Source organism: Notamacropus eugenii, chromosome 2 (genome assembly GCF_028372415.1).
Source record: "Notamacropus eugenii isolate mMacEug1 chromosome 2, mMacEug1.pri_v2, whole genome shotgun sequence".
NCBI lineage: Eukaryota > Metazoa > Chordata > Mammalia > Diprotodontia > Macropodidae > Notamacropus > Notamacropus eugenii.
The window spans coordinates 427,555,442-427,571,321 of NC_092873.1; the positions used below are offsets into that span (position 1 = coordinate 427,555,442).

Below are 15,880 nucleotides of genomic sequence, written 5' to 3' on the forward strand. Positions count from 1 at the left end.
ATGACTGCCCACCATCACAGAGCCAGTACTTGTGTCAACAAGTGGGACTTGGAACCAGGTTTTCCTGGCTTTGAGGTCATCTTTCTTCAGGAAACCATGCTGCTTCTTACAAATAAAGATAGTACCACTTAATGACCTTACAGGGTTAATGTGAGCATCATTTGAGAGAATGTACGTGGAAGAGCCACAATAATGTAAGATATTACTAGAGACGTCATGGTATAGCAGGAAGAAAACTAGATCTGGAAGTGAGAAGATCTGAATTCAAATCTCATCTGTGCCACTTATTATCCAAGGTGATTTTGAGCAAAACTACTCAAGTTTCTCCTGAGAAAACACCCTTGCCTGGCCATTACTCACCCATATGCATTGTCTTTCCCTATTAAAATCTAAGCTATGTGAAGGCAGGGACCATCTTGCTTGCTTATATTTGTACCCTTAGGATTAAGAACAGTACCTGGAACTTAATAAATGCTTAGTACTTAAGTACCATTGAAGTATTAAATAAATTCTTTTTCATTCACTCATCATTTAGACCTCAGTTTCCTCAACTGTAAATGAAAGGGTTGGACTAAATGAGTTGTAACTACATCTCTGATTCTATGAACTCTCAAGGTCAGCCCCAGCCTTCGTCTTAGATCTGTGGCTTCAGTGCCCACCACCAAAACCATTAGCAAGTCTACTTATAGACTAATGAGCTATGATGGGGTCAGACTCAGTGTCCTGTCTCATCCCTTCCATGTCTAAATCTATATATCTTTTATATCTTATTATTCTTCATACTCTACTATTGCCATTAGCTGTTTTGTGGGTGACAAGGTGTGGCTGAAAGGAACTGAAATGAAGCCAGGAGGATCCCTCTGGCTGTTCTATGACTCCCCTCCCATACTGTGTAGTACATGGGAAGGATTCATGTGGGTTTGCTGCCAACAGCGCTGCTATGAGTCCTGTCACCCATTCTTGCCTTTTTCTCTGCAGCTCCACCCTGCCCCTTCCCTGGCACTGATCAGAGAGCCCTTCTCTCTTGAATTCTGCCAATCATCCCCTGCTCCAATGATGCTTTTTTATGCGTCTTGGGGTATCTTGGCACCATTTCTTCCAAACGGTAACAAATCCTAGAGCAAGGGAGTCAGGATTGGGGAGGGGATGGTGGTGGAAGCAAAGGAAGTTAGATAATACACAAAGTAGATTGTGGGCCAGATCCTTTCCAATTTGCCCCATGCTGTTCTGATGAGACCTAACATTTGGCTAATTGAGTGAGTCCTTCCCATCCCCTGCACCAATTTCTCTCCATGTATAATAATTCTGTAGGCAAAGAGTGGCCTGAGATCTATGGGCAGGGAGTCCCAAAAAAACCCAGAGTGGATGTATGAGTGTAGAAGGTAAAATGTCATATTTTCTGTCCCTGAGTTTAACCCCTAAACTTCAATTGGTAGGCTAGGTCAAGAGTGTGGGGGAAGGGCCCCTGGGGAGATCATAAATTATATACTTAATGCACTCTGTGTTTACTGCCTTTCAGGCCAGGGTCCTTTAATGCTCTTTACGAATAATTAATGCCGACAACACCCCAGTGAGGTTGTCCAGAATTATTTATGATCATGGTTCACTGCCCCGAGGAGTCAACCAATGTTCTCCTACTTAAAGCCCTGGGAGTTGGGCTTATCCAAAGGCACTAGGGCCTGCTAAGCATCAGAATGAATGCTCAGCGCAGACATTCATTCATTCTCCATTTTCATCTACTAACAATAACTCATATTCCCACAGTATTTTAAGCTTTAAAAAAAGGGTTTACCTCACAACCACCCCATGACATAGGTAGTGCTGATAGTATTTTATTAAGCAGACTGATTTTCATTACAGTTATTTGCCCAATGTCACTCAGACAGTAAGTCAGAGCCAGAATTCAAACTCAGGTCTCCAGACTCCAAGTCTAATGTGCTTTTCATCCTCCCACTCTGCTTCTGACCCCATGGTGACTGGGGCCTTGATGCCTGACAGATATATGGTACAGTGGATAGAGTGTTGATCCTGGAGTCAGAAGAGGCTGAGGTCCAGTCCAGTCTAAAACAATAATTAGTGTGACCCTGGGCAAGTTTGTATGTCTCAGTTTCTTCAGCTATAAAGTGGGGATACCTCCCAGAGTTGTTGTGAGGATCAAATGAGATGATATTTGTAAAGCGATTAGGGATAGTGCCTGGCACATAATAGGTACTTAAGAAAAGCTTATTTCTATCCTTCTCTCCTTCCTTCCATGGCTAAGAGGCCCAGTGAAGACTTTTAGGCCTTTGTCCTTTTAGAGTCTACCTATAGTACTGGAACTCAGTTTCAGCATTTGTGGGTGCCTTTTGATTACTTGTAAAAAAAAAAAAAAAGTCCATAGTAACAGAGGGATTAACCAGAAGAAGGACCTTCAGGGCAGAAACCTAATTTAATTTCTTGGATCCCCTCTTCTCTCCCTCCCATTGGATACTGATTATTCCAATCTCTTTAGCAGAAATGTACTTAGCTCCCACAGCATCCCCTTCCTATACATTTGTTTTTGGGATGCCAAATTAATGTAAATCAATGTATTTTTATATGTTCTTCCTGTCTTTATTAGCCTGAGAGCTCCCTCCTCTATTAGACTGGAAGATCTTCTCAGAGCAAGAACTCAACTCTTTTCTCCCTCTATGAAGGGCTCTTACCTTTTAGTCTGTCCATTTGTTTTATTTTTTTTAAATAATTATTTTCAAAACTGTATTTCATTGCAATTGATTTCCTTTGTAATCCTATGTATTTTATTTTATTCATTTAAAAACATTATTCCGAAAAGGGGTCTATTGGCTTTACCAGATTGCCAAGAGGGTCCATGATACCCAAATGGTTAGGAAGCCTGCAGTATATTTCCCCAGTACCCTGCACTGAGCTATACTAACAGACACTTAGTACAGGATATGGATTGGATTTACTTTGATTTTTCCCTGTGTTCATTCCTGGCAGTGTTTTAAAAAGTTGCTTAATTTACTTTTCTGCTGCAGTGTCTCCTCATCATCTAGGAGAGGAATTCTCAAATTTTGTGGTCTCAGGATTCTTTTACACTCTTCAGTGTTGCTGAGGACCCCAAAGGGCTTTTGTTTATGAGAGCTGTATCTTTTGATATTTATAACTCTAGAAAAAAACTAAGTTTAAATATTAATTGATTTATCATAAAATATCAATAATAAACCCATTATAAATAGCATTTTCATAAAAAATATATTTCAAAGCAAAAAATTAATGAGAGAAGTAGCATTGTCTTTTTTTCCTTTTTGCAAATCTTTAATGTCTACCTTAATAGAAGAAAGCTAAATTCTCTTATCTTGTTCTGAATTTAATCAGTTGTCAAATGTTGTTTTGGCTAAAGTATAGGAAGTAAATATAGCTTCACACAGATAGGGTGTTGTAAAAAGGGAGGTATATTTTAATAGGAAGATAATATCTTAGTATTATTATGAAAATAGTTTTGACTTTGTAGATCTTATAAGAGGCTCTCAGGAACTTCAGTGGGTGCCTAAACCTCCCTTTATGAACTGCTGAAGTAGGAGACACTCCCTGTGCTGAGAAGAGGAGACCCGTAGGGTCCTAAGGAGGGCAAGAAACTGGCTTTTATTTTAAAACAAGAAGAAATTTGGTGTAAATAACATCCTGGGCTTTGGAACATCCTTTCTCTAGAGACTTCTGAGGATGGAATAAGAATAAATTATTGATATGTTTTGTTTTTACATCCTTTTCATTTTTTTCTCCTTCCTCCTTTGAGGAGGGCCTTCTGGGTCTCACAGGACACACACTACAACTATCATGAGGATGGTTCTCAAGGGAAGGCTTTGAGCACTCTAATCACTTCCTTCAAAAGTTCTCAAAGGATTTCTCTCTAGCTACTAATACTCTGCTTGCACTCATTCATTCATCAATATATTAGCATACTTCCGCTCCCTTACATCCTCCTACTCTTTCCATCTCAGTGATCCTAAACCCCTGACTGTCTTTGTTCAAACCCCATTCCCCATCCCCAGCTGCTCAGCCCCACGCTCATTTCCCCTCAACCACACCCCGGCAATGCCCCTCTCCAGATCTATAGAAGGCCATCGTGCTCTCTGGAAAACCTACTTCATAATTTCAAAAATGATAACTTTCAGCTAGGAGAATTGAAGGAGGCTTCTTGGAGGAAGAGCATTGCCTGGGAGTCACATTTGCATTCATGTCCTGGTATTAGCTGTATAACCTTAGATAAGTAACTGAATCTTTCTAACCCACAGTTTCTTTATGTTCAAAATTCAGGGTGTTCTAGGATCATAAATTTAGAACTGGAAGTATCTGAGGAACATAAAGGTTAAATTCAGTAAATATCAGAGCCATAGTTAAAGCCCAGGGCCTCTGATTCCAAATTCAGAGCTATTTTCCCTGTATTACCCAGGTAAAATAGGTGAGTTCTGTGGTCCCCTCCAGTTCTATCATTTTTTTCATTCTCTACTTCTCTGCATTTTAGTTGTTACTTATCTGTAAATTGGGGATTCATTGTACTTGCGTTACTAGCCTCCCAGGAACCTCCTTGCTAGGGAAATACTTTATAAACCTTCATGTACTATTAAAATGTGAAGTACTATCATGGCTGTCATGATGATCATTTTCATCATATAAATAAATATTACCAGGATGAAATAGTAACTTCCAATCCCACCACTCCTTGGTTCTTTCCCAGACCATCATCTTTAAATTGGATTCACTTTCTTCCTTTCCTAATTATAACCCCTTGGTGAACCACTAAATACAGGCTTTCAGGGATTTCTATCAGTGAATCTTCCTGACTGTTTCTTCCTTCCCCTCCTCCCTCCCCCCCCCCCCCCCCCCCCCCCCCCCAGTATTCCAGCTCGTGCTCCTTAACCCAGTAACATTAATCTACTTGCTGGACTTCAAACACAATGTACCCTCTTTCATTAATGAATCTTTGTCCTCCTGAAAGGGGAGGAGGGAGAAGAGCCTGTATTTCTGTCTGCCAAGCCATACTCATCTTTCTATCTGTAAAATAAATCAAAGTCTCCCTCTTCAAGAAGCTTCCTTTATCATGTTTTATCTACTGTTCTCCCAGGGCTCTCTTGCTATCAATGTTTTTCCCACGTAAGTTTCAGTTGATAGAATGAAGGGCTATATATAGTCAAAAGAACAGTGGCCTTAGGACCAAAACCTTGGATAGAAACCTTAGTTTTGCCTCTTAAATAATTGTATGACCCTGACTAAATCACTTATATCCTCTAGTTGTATATTACAGCCTCATTGTTATAATGATGATTTTAATGCTTATTATATTCCACTTGCCTTGTGAGGAAAATGCTTGAGAAATAGAATACAGTTTACAGGCTCTGTCATTTCTACAGGTGTGGCCTTGGACAAACCACTTAACATCTTTGGACCTCAGTTTCCTCATCTATAAATGCAAAGGATTGTGCTAAATGACCTCTAAGGTCTCATCTAGCTCTAATCATGATCCCGTGATCATAATCCAGTTCTCCTACTGACTATCCATGATACCTTGGACTCACTGCTCCTCCCTCTGGGCCTGTTTCCTGCTCTGTAAAATGAGGGACCTGGACTCCATGGTCTCTACTTTTCTCAATTCTAACACCATGATTTTTTCTGTGTTCAACTGCCTTGACCCTCCTTGAGAGCACAACCAGGATGGGGTGATCAATATATCGCCTACGAGGTCCCAAAGCCCTTGTGAGAAAAAGGGATACCTCTGTAGCCTGCCACCCCCATTGACTGGAGCTTTGATCTCTTTCTTTTGACTTCCTCTGTGAAAATAGCAACATAAGACCCAACTTGTGAAGAGAGGAGGAAAATTGTACATGAAACTTGAGGGATTTTTGAATATAATAAAAATTACACAATTGTTTTCCCATGGCTTTATTTTTCAAAATTGGGGGTTTAGGAGAAAAAAAGGGGTACTGTTTTTGAAATTTTTCCTGAGTACAATAATACTTAATTACATTTCTGTCAGGAACCATGTTTAATCTTCCCTCTGTGACTCCAAACACCATTCAGGGCCCAATGTGGGTGCTAAAAACCTAAATGTAGACTGACTTAGAGGGTTTAAATGTAGTCTTCGTGGAAGCTGGGGAAAAATAGATTGGAATAATTTATTCATTTAGCAAACATTTAGTTCATAATGATAATAATAGCTAACATTTATATAGCACTTTTAAGATTTATAAGGCATTTTCCTCACAATAACTTTTTGAGGTTATGTAGGGCTAGTGTGGTCATTTGCATTTTACCGATGATGAAACTAAAATTTGGAGGAGTTAAATAGCTTGTCCACCTGTAAGTCAGATATATTCATTCAAAAAACATGTAATCAAGCAGCATAATAAATAAAGTGACAGTTAAAGATTCCCTGACAGGTAAATACAGGATATTATCTCTCACTGCTAGTCATCCTGGTACCAGCTCATTTTGTCTTGGGGATCCCTTTTTGGCTGAACTTAAGTACTGGTTCTAACCTAGGGCAAGAGGTGTTTGGAAGGAGAGGGAAGCAGGTGGGACTGGGACTGGTTTTTTACCCCACTCTTTCCTATTGTCCTTCACCAAAGTGTGGCACTTAGGAACAATTGGCTTGGCAACCACTTTGCCCAGGTGGTGGAAAAATTTAGTAATCCTGATTTCTGGCATTGCTCAACAGCTTTTACCTCTGAAACTGCCTTGAAACTATGGTACAGTTTCATATAGCACAAAGGAGAAAGCATGGCGAGTTCATCTTCTGGCTAGGATTCCTTCTACTTTAATACCTTGTCTAATTCTTGGGTATCTAAATACACAGTGAGCTAAATAGCACCAGAACAGAAACACTGGCAAAAAGAAAACTTTAAAAATAATGACACTCTCAGGCCCCTCACCTGCTCATTCCTTCCATCTCGGATTATTTTCCATTTATGCAGGGTATATATGTCCATAAACATACATATGTTACATATATGTATATACATGCACACATAAATAGTATATATAAACTAGATATACACATGTATTAACTATGTATGTTGCACATGTTTAGTTAACATGTGTGTGTTTATATGTTACTTATATGTGTGTGTATAAATATTATATGTATATATTATGTATCTAGTTATGTACATGTTGTCTTCCTCATTAGATTTCGATGGGACTGTTGTTTTCTTTCTTTGTGTCTCTAGCATCCAACACAGCATCTAGCAAATAATAGGTACTTAAGAAATGCTTGTTAACTGATGGCTTGGGTTGGGAGCCTCCCTACTGTTCAACAGCCATTCTCAAGTTGTGACTCCTTCCTCCTCATTGTCCTGAAGCCTGCTGTGATATGTTCAGCTCCAAACTGTGATATGTTCCCCAATTCTATCCTTCTGATTGTGCTCTGAGCACTTCTCCCACCTTTCTTCTCACCTTTCCCATCTGCTAAGATGTCCCCTGTGGATACGTATCCCTCCTCTACTGCAAAGAATGATTCAGAATTCCTTAACACTGGGAAGTCTTCCTTAATCAATTCCATCCCTTCTGATGACTCCTTTATTCTGTATATTCTCTTCATATAAGTCATTAGTGTTTCTGGATAATTTATCAATTTATTTAGCAAGCATTTATTATGCACTTTGTAGGTACTAAGCACTGTGCTGCTAAGGGCCAAAACAAACAAACAAAAAACCCACATCTTACCTTCAAGAACTTCATTTAAAATATAAAGATATACAAAGTATAAGGATAGAACTCCATTTACATTGAGAAGTAAATACAAAAGATATACAAAGTATAAGGATATAACAAATATCGTACATAAGTATCTAAATACATACGAAGTAATTATAAAGTAGTTTCTAGGAGGAAAGGGCTCTACTAATTGGAGGTGGCTGAGGTTGGAGGGAAGGATAGAAAACAGGAGAAAACTGCTGTAGGAGATAATTCATCTGAGCTAGAGATTCTGAGATACAGAGGATGAGTAAGTGCATTCCAGGCATTTGGGAAAGCCTCTTGAAACAGCAAGCAGGCCAGTTTGGCCGTAACATAGAATTCATGAAAGAGGATAATACTGGGAAAAGCAGCCAAGAAGCAGATTGTGAAGGGCTTTAAAAGCCTAAGAGAATTGATATGATGCAGTGAAAATCACAGCCTTGATCCCAGCATGAATCACTTATCTTTGCTGTATCCCAAAGGTGTCTTCTTAATGTGGGCAGCTGCCTTAAGTGTATACCCTTGGTCATGAAAAGACTATGCAGAAATCCCAACAACTCAAGGCAGTTGCCCTGTTGATGGTGGCTCTGAACTGTGATAGTCATTATTAGTGTGCTCTTGCTGTTGGGACTATTAATAAATGACGATCATGTACATGCAGTACTCTAGATTTCAGAAGTCAGCTAGATGATTCAGTGGATAGAATGCTGGGTCTGGGGTCAGGAAGACTCATCTTCCTAAGTTCAAATCTGGCCTCAGACACTTAATATCTGTGTGATCCTGGGCAAGTCACTTGACCCTATTTGCCTCAGTTTTCTCATCTGTAAAGTGAGCTGGAGAAGGAAATTGCAAACCATTCCAGTATCTTTGCCAAGAAAACCCTAAATGGGGTCATGAAGAATTGGATACAACTGAAATGACTGAATGATAAAATGGACTGCAAAGCTTTTCCCATACCTTATCTCATTTTATCCTCATTTTAACATAAAGACAAAACAGAGATCACAAATATTAGAATCCTCACTTTACACATAGGGAAGCATCATGGGTAAAGGGAATTGCTGAAATAATTATAATTCACATTTATATAACATTAAGATTTTCAGAATGATTCTCTCACAACACTCCAGTGAATTATTGTGAATCTAATGCAGTGGAAATATTACTTCCATACTTAAAGGAGATGTAAGTTTCATTAGTATGAGTACTCCAGCTACTGATGCAAATTGTAGCCCCTTTACCTAAGTACCTTAGACAGTTTCTGTGGCCCAAAATGTCACCCTATAATTGACTTGGTAATAAGCCTCTCCAAATACAATAGTATTATCTCTTTTTTCTTTTTTTCAGATGAGGAATTGGGAGGTAGTTGAGAGTTTGAATGATTTGCCCATGGCCACACAGCTAGTGTCATCTGAAGAAGTAAAGGGGTAAATGACTTGCTCATGATCACATAGTGTGAGAATTGAGATCTGAACCCAAATCTTCTTAACTTCAAGTCCAATGCTCTTTTCATGATACCATACCACCCAGAGTCACACTAACCATATGATCAAACAGGGAGCTGAATCCATCTCTTCTAATTATAAAACCAGAGCTCCTATGTCTGGAATACACTCCTCCTACCTTCTCTCTTTGTGAAATCTTGGATTCCCTTAGAGAACTGTTCAGCTGTCGTAACCATGGAAAACCTTTCTTGGTCCCTCCCCCAACCCCTCGTTAATTTTCTTCCCCTTTTGAAATTACTTTTATGCATTTACAGAAGCATGTTTCTAATTGTCTGTAGGGTATAAGAGTCTTGAGGTCAAGGCCTAATTTGTTTTTGTCATTACATCTCCCAAACCTAGCACAGTAACATGATTATTAATAAATGTATGTTGAATTAAAGTAATCATTATAAAATTTTACTGTGTCTTTTTGTTCTATGACCCTTTAGAAAATGTTTATTGAGGCTATGTTAAGGATATTAACACTCCACTAAACATTATTTTATTCCCTTGATTGACATTAAGCACTCTCAGGTTAGAACCATGTCTTCAGGACTCTGCACACTGTAGTATTTCCATACATACCTGCTAACTATTTTCCTTTCTCCTCCTAGTCTTAAAATTGACTATCTGTAGGAAGCATAAGCTATGGTTTGGTGCATGGGGCAGTCTTACTAGAAGGATGTGGTATAGAATGATTTGGAGTGGGAGAATTGAAGGATGAGAAAAATAGATTCACCAACATTCCTGCTCTACCTTCCTTGGGTTATCTGTAGAAGCTTTGCTGTGGAGAATTTTGAAACTCTTTAGTTACTTCCTGGCCCAGAACTTGACAGGTTGATTCTTGTTGGCCCCTGTACTTTCCAACACACTGTTTTTACTCACACCAGACTGAGAAGCACCTGGTTTACCATTCCCTTCCTTGGACCAATGCCTTCTGGTAGTGTGGAATTAACTTAATAGAGTATCCACAGAATGGAGCTTGTGTCATAACTGGGCCTGCCAGCCTCAGAGCCACACACATGTAGAGGTCTAAAAATCCACCATGGATCAATCTACCTTACTTATTTGATTCTGTGGTTTTGTGACCCAGAGAAAGTCACATAACTTCTCTTAGTTTCAGTTTCTTCATCCAAAAAATGAGAAAAATAACCAAATTAAATACTTCCCAGGGTTGTAAACAAAGTACTTTTTATCCCTGAAGGTATGTCTAAAATGGGAGGTAATAATCATAATAAATTACATATGTCTATCTTGGATAGAAAATGATCAGTGTGGTTTTCTTTGTACAGAGTCTACTAAAGCACCTCCGGTGGCATAGTTGATAGAACTCTGGCCTCAGAGTCAGGAAGACCCGAGTTCAAGTCCTTCCTTAGTTATTTACCATCTGTGTGATCCTGGGCAAGTTGCTTAAACCCTCTTCACACTCAGCTTCCTCATCTGTAAAATGGAGATAATAATAGTACTCACCTCACAAATGTGTTGTGAGGATCAGATAAATGGTATGTATAAAATATTTTGCAAACCTTGAAGTACTCTATAAGTGCTAGTTATCATCATCATCATCATCTTCATCTTCATCATCATCATTACATTTCTTGATGTTGAAAACTAGTGAAATTTCACTAGGTTGACTTAACTGGTAGAGCATACCCTATGAATTAGTGGAAAGTAAAAATTAAAGATTTTTTTAAAAAAAGAATTGTAGTTGTATCTCTTTTAAGCCTATGCTTTTAAGCTCTAAAGTAGCTCTTAGAGACCTATTCTATTAATGGACAAAAAAGAATGATTTGTGATTACTATATCTTATTGAGAGCCATATATTCTTTTAAGTAATTTATATCATTGCTTTATTAATCTCCTTTACACTATATGTAACAAAGTGCTATGTAAGAAAGTAGATTTGGAACCATATGACATGAGTCTGAGTGTCCACTACCAACTAGGTAGGTGATATTGGGCAGTTTATTTTATATATGTTAGCATAATTTCTTTTCCTCTCTCTGCTCTCCCTCCTCACCTCCAAATTCTGTTCTTCCTTTTTTTTTTACTTGAGGTTTTTCTTAAGCATGTTAAAACCTTGGGAGGACTGTTTGTTTCTGCCCTACCTCCACAACAAGGCAGGTGGAGATTGGGGAAGAGGTGAAGACACTGTTTCCAGGAGGCCAAAAGGAGGGTATACCAGCAGGGAAGCTAGGCAGAGCCCAAGTCCAGTTTTCATACAGGGCACTCACCTGAGAATTAGCTCAAGGCTTCAGGAAGTCCTCACCACTTTCCCTCCTGCCTCTCAATATCCTTTCATCCTCAGTCTGCCTCAGTCCCAGTTTTCCTCCTTGTCCCTCATCTTTGAGCTTCTCAAACTCCATTCTCATTTCCCTGACCTTAGAAGAAAGATAAGGTAGGAGATATAGTGAGAAATGGGAGAAAATTCTTTGCCTCTAGTACCCCCAGTCTTCCTCCCATGAAACTCAAATCTACCCAGCATGCACTATTGTGAGAAGTTGTTTAGTTTGAAGTGGGCATGTGGAAGGGGAAGGCTCCAATACCTGCTGTGGCTCAGCTCAAGGAAGCTGTAAGATAATAGTGATACCTAAATTCTAAGCTTAGCATGTGATAGAAAGGATAAGTGTCCCCATCTGCCCCCAAACACCCTTTGTTGAAGTCCAAGGGTCTCTCATCTCCTGCCTTGCCCCCATGAGAGCCACGGCTCGTCCCTGGCATGAGACCTGGCACAACTCAAGCATCAACTTCACAAAACTTCTTCTGCCCCGCCCCCCGCAACTGCTCCTGCCCTCCCCCTTTAACTGCCTTATATTTACTTGTATTTATTCTCATTAGAGAGAGGGATCAGGGCTATTTGTCATCTTCACATTTGAATGTTATTTCAACTCTTTGAGAGTAGTGATTGTTGCCTTCTTTGGATTTGCCTAACACAGTGGACTGGCATGAGTCGTTGCTTTTAAAATTACCTTTGATTGATTCAGTCCACATTTATTGGGTCTACTCGGGGCAAGACTGTAGAAATAGATAGAAATGACAATCCCTGCTTCCTTAATTCTAAGTTAACTGCCTACTTCTCAGCAATATGGATTTAAAACATGGAAAGAGAATTAATAAAATTGTATTATACTTCTCCTTTCTCTTAGACTTGAACTATTCCTAAGTGACTTCTCTCTTTCCCCTGAATAGGGACATGTCTATGCTTTCCTATATACCCCCACAATATATAGTGCCCAGAAGTGTTGTTGCATGGTGGATAGAATGCTGCGCTAAGAGTCAAGTGAGATCCTTAACTAATTATGGTCCTGGGAATATTATCTGCCTTCTCTTAGCCTGACTGTCCTTACCTATACAGGGGGAATATATTTCCTGCCTCATGGGGTTATTGTGGGGATCAAATGAGAAAGTTCATATCAAGTGTTTTATAGACCTTCATATACCAACATGAGCAACAACTATTATTATCATTACTGTTTCATGGCCGTGCACACAAGAAGAAACTGAGGTAGTATTGTTGACCAAATTTAGACTTCAAAGAAAAGGTTCTATGAAAGCATATTTATACTATATGAACCTAGGACATGATGATACAGTGGTTAAAGGGCTGGCCTTGAAATGAAGGTAACAGGGAGATATAAGATGATATCCTTCCCCTGAATCCTTGGGCAAATCATCCCAGTGTTCCAGGCAACATCCTGATCTGCAAAGGTGGAAGGAAATTGCATACTGGAATCTCCCTAAATCAATAAAATCTTTGATCTAAATTACCCCATCTCTCTCCCTTCCCCCCAATTATAAAACCTGAGACAAAGTAGAAGGAGAGGCGAATAGTGAGTAAGACTTGTGCCTTACTGAGTATTAAAGCTTGGCACCACATGGCAAGTAATTCTTTAGCCCATTTATCACAGTAGATTTATATATTAATGACATGACAAAGACTAGCTGTGGGCACTGTTGATTGCCCAAACCTAGAATTTTTCCATTGTAGCACTTTTGCCCTGAGAGGTTGGATTGTGTAAAGTAAAGGCATAAATAGGGCTGCTGATGTTTCTCTGAGGTAGAGTTGCCTTTTCTCCTGGGAGAAGCTAAGGAGCCACTAAGAGCAGGACGTGCCAAGGCTGGTGAAGCGCACTGTCCACAGAACCCCTATAATTTAGCTAATTTCTCCGTTATTTACCCTTTACCCAAAGCCTGCCTTGAATAAGTCTTCCAGATTTAGGGAAGGGGAAGTTGAAGTAGGTGGGTAGTGGTAGTGATGCCAGGTAAAAGAGAGTATCAGTGAATCATTTAAAACACCATACCAAGAGCAGATGGAAGTTCAGAAAGGGACATGGCACACAGGGTAGTTTTCTTCTTGCCAGTTTTCTTATTGCACTTTTAAACACTGCACATAACAGCAGCTTACACTTTTATGTACTATCTCTGTTCTTTGCATATAGAAATAGTCAAATTTGTGGATGGTGGTTAAATTTATAATAAAAAATACATTTATATTTAAAAAAAGAAAAGAAAAGCCTACCTGAGCTAAACAACCAACAACCTAGGAGAGCAGTGGATATCCGTTATAAATACCCAGCTGGTATGGTAATGAACATAGCCAAGCCACCCAGGTTTCTTGTTCTTGGACCAAACAGCTCTGTGAACAGAGCCAGAGTTTGCAATGGGAAGCCAGTGTTGAGCCACTGAATTTGTGATCTAGATATAAACAAAATTTAAAGACCTGTCAGTAGGCTTTGGAATGTTTGATTTGGGGCTGGTCTCAGAAATAAATGAAAAGTGACCACAGAGCCAGGATATAACCACTCCTGCACTGGGTGACAGCTAAGACTAGATTATCTCCAAGGCCGCTTCTTATGCTCAAAATCTGATTCCTATTTATTTTGGATATAAGATTTCTAGAACTAAGAGGAAATTGGGTGCCAAAGCAGATAGAATGCCATCCTTGGAGTCAAAAGACCTACGTTCAACTTCTACCTCAGACACATAACTGGCTGTGTGATCCTGGTCAAGTCACAATCATTTAACCTCAAGTAACAACCTGCCCCCCACCAAGAAAACCCCAAACTCTAAGGCTGCAAGTTGCAGAGAAGGCACCAAACTATGTGGGCAAAGGGAATTCCCTACCAGAGTTTCTTAACCTGGTATCTGTGAACTTTAAAAAATATATTTTAAAAAATAACTCTATCTCAACATAAGTGGTTTTGTTTGCAATTATATATATGTACATATGTTTTAGGGCATTTAAAATATGATTCTGAAGAGTCCAACCAAGCCAAGGGTTCACTAGACAGCTAAGGAGGTCTATGACAAAAATATCATTAAGAACCCTTGCCCTGTCCAGATGAAATCACAGGACTAATCAAAAATAAATTAAAAAGTTACATGTGCCCTTCCCTACAACAAAATTATAAAGGGATCCTATTTCATGGCCCTCAAAACTTGCCTGTTTCTTAGCTTGGGCTCTGTTAGTACCATTATATATTTTGTATCATACAGTACTCCCACTGTATTTTCTCTGGTTGACAGCACAGTAACATACCCATAGGTGTCAACCCATTCAGTCCAGCAATGGATGGATACTCAGAAGACTTCTTTGCCTCAAATGAGTGGAGAGGGGTCCGAGAAAAGGCCCTTTTTTCTACAGCAGCCCCACAGGGATAAATATTTGACCAAAGCCCATGAGTTCGTCTCAAAGATAAGCATTTGAAGCAGTCTGGCCTTTGGGGGAGGTTGCTCTAACCTCAATCTCACTTCTGGGCATCCTGAGTGACTTTATTTCTACACAACTCCCTCCACTAATTAAACACTCTGTGAAAAACTGAGTGGAAAACAATTACAGTGACTGCCTGACACCTACTGGCAGGAGCAACACCTGGGGATGGGAGCTGGGTATTCCTGGGCTTCCCTCCTTTTCATCATTGCTCCACACCTTGACCCTATTGAGAAGGTTCCTTATTCCTCTTGAAGGCTGTGACACATCTTGTCCTAAGACCCTTCTTCTATATTTTTCTTTTACCATATGAATCATTTACCAACTTCCCTCTTTGCCCTACCCCCACTCTTAATTCTTTATGGGTACTTTAATTTGTGTCTTCTTTCTCTTCATCTCTTCCTGATGGAGTCTAGTTTGTGGACCCATTAATAATGCTCTTGAGAATGCTTTAAAGCTTTCTATTTGTCACTTTTCCCCCAACACACACATACAGTAAGCTTATCTTTTTTAAAAATCTGTTTTATAACTTTAATCTCCAAACCTTATTATCATTCCTATTGTTCTGTATCAGGCATCTAGCTGGCTAATTAGATCATTTTCCAAGGAGGCTTAGCCTACCAGACAGACTCTCTATGGGCATTCATCTCTCAATGAGGTTCTGAAATGGTTGTGCCACTCCAGACACAGTCGGACATTTTTACTGGCTGGCCTTTAGCGAGTGCCTGAGGGTGACAGATACAGACCCTCTCCCTCACCCCCAGCCATCTGAGTTCTCTCAGTTCAGTTTTATTCACTGCACATGTACTGAGTATTGACTGTGCACTCAACTTGGTAGAGGTTAGAGATACATGGCCTCAAAGAAATTACAGTGTGATGGGAGACAAATTCTCAGTCAGACGGTTTCCCTAACATTGTGTGAGTGTGCTGAGTTGCAGTGGATAGATGAGGAGGAAGAATTTACTGCTAGTAA

At 39.6% G+C, this 15,880-nt stretch overlaps 1 protein-coding gene across 2 annotated transcripts in view; it reads left to right on the plus strand.

The window, feature by feature from the left end:
* KCNH1 (potassium voltage-gated channel subfamily H member 1) overlaps positions 1-15,880 on the plus strand; it is a 582,340-nt gene that overhangs the window by 376,411 nt on the left and 190,049 nt on the right. The window lies entirely within an intron of this gene.